The sequence below is a fragment of the Mandrillus leucophaeus genome, unplaced genomic scaffold, assembly GCF_000951045.1.
Source record: "Mandrillus leucophaeus isolate KB7577 unplaced genomic scaffold, Mleu.le_1.0 Scaffold9, whole genome shotgun sequence".
Classification (NCBI taxonomy): domain Eukaryota; kingdom Metazoa; phylum Chordata; class Mammalia; order Primates; family Cercopithecidae; genus Mandrillus; species Mandrillus leucophaeus.
In genome coordinates this window covers 6548377-6550090 of record NW_012109807.1, presented here as the reverse complement: position 1 = coordinate 6550090, position 1714 = coordinate 6548377, and the positions used below count along the sequence as shown (strand labels likewise).

At 46.4% G+C, this 1714-nt stretch overlaps 1 protein-coding gene across 1 annotated transcript in view; it reads right to left on the bottom strand.

The window, feature by feature from the left end:
- The window catches only part of AFF3 (AF4/FMR2 family, member 3), a 716335-nt gene that overhangs the window by 18224 nt on the left and 696397 nt on the right, over positions 1 to 1714 (bottom strand). The gene's annotated exons all lie outside the window — the stretch shown is intronic.

Below are 1714 nucleotides of genomic sequence, written 5' to 3'. Positions count from 1 at the left end.
CTCTCCTTGATGGTATATCTGGCTGGCATGGTTTTTTGTTTGTTTGGGCTTGCTTGTTTCAATTTTCAAGTGTGAATGCCTTTAAGCAGGTCATGATACTCCAGTTCACAGCAGGTCCTATGGCTTGCTTATTCATTGATTCCTCAATTGTTTATTTTTTTTTTTTTGAGGCGGAGTCTCACTCTGTCGCCTAGGCTGGAGTGCAGTGGCGCGATCTCAGCTCACTGCAAGCTCCGCCTCCGGGGTTCACGCCATTCTCCTGCCTCAGTCTCCTGAGTAGCTGGGACTACAGGCGCCCGCCACCACGCCCGGCTGATTTTTTGTAATTTTAGTAGAGACGGGGTTTCACTGTGTTAGCCAGGATGGCCTCGATCTGCTGACCTCGTGATCAGCCTGTCTTGGCCTCCCAAAGTGCTGGGATTACAGGCGTGAGCCACCGCGCCCGGCCTGATTCCTCAATTGTTTATTAAGCACATACTATGTGCCAGAAAATGTTTGAGGGGCAGAGGATTCCCAGTGAGCAAATCAGACAAAACCCCAAAAAATCCCTGTGCTCAAGGTACGCACACTCTAGGGCATCTTCCAGCTTTGTCCCTGTCCAGTTTCTCCCACTTTCCTCCCTTGCCTGCCAATAAACATCTGAGGCTGGGCCTTGTTCTGAGGAAGGAATGTATGGATCGAGGATCTCTTAGAGTAATTTTTACCAGTCTTTTTACTTTGCTGTTTTTATTTCATCACTGCTGAAAGTAATGTGCCATATAAAAAGACAGTATAAAGGATTCGCCAATATATTGATTTAGTAGAAACACTTTATTAAGAAAAATGGGCAGTGTTGACTTTAAAACATTCCTGAAAAATGCTTTTGGAGGTGATGTGTTCTCTGATGTTGGAATGACAGTTTTGAAGGCTGGAAACCATTTACTGAGGGAGAGTGGTGTGTAAAACACCAAGTAGCATCTTTGGGCCAATGTAGACCAAAAAGATCACATCCTAAGACGATTAGAAATCTTCCATGCAGAATGTTGGGACATGGAAAATGTCTCAGCTTCCATTGCACAGAACCCCGGAATCAGAAAAACCTTTAGAAGTTCGTTTTAGGAAGAACTATTTCTCATTGTGGATATCAGACATTATGTCAAGCAGTTACACTGGCTAAAAACATACACCATACAATGAAGGTGCTCAGTAGGGCTAATGGATGAAATTCCCTGAACTGTTCATTACAGAGGCGTGACGGAGGTGCCTTTCCAGGTCTGCATCACGGAGGACGAGTGTTTCCCATCGAATGCCTTGACACGTCTGCTCACAGGTCTTAACCCAGGTTGGGGGATGGTGCCCATGGCCAGGTTCGAGAGCAGATAGAAGATGGGTTCTCCTTCCGTAAAATCTCCCTGAATCTTCTTTCCTTAAATACTCCAGAAGTATTTACTGATGGAGGTAAGATTTAGATGATACTAACCTGAACCAGATTTTTTTTTTCTTTTTTAAAGCAGCCTAGGGCTGAAATAGGCTCAAAATCTGCCACTTCCTAGCTGGGAGGAGCAGGTATGTCACAGCCCACTCAGATTCAGCCTCCTCCCTCGGCAATCGGGGGCCACAGCAGCTGCCCTCTTGCTTACGGAGGACAGAGCGGGGCAGGGTGTGCCAAGGTGCCTTGCACAACCTTACCCTCTTATTTTGGAGGATGAACACTGGTTCCTGGTGGGGGATGGTG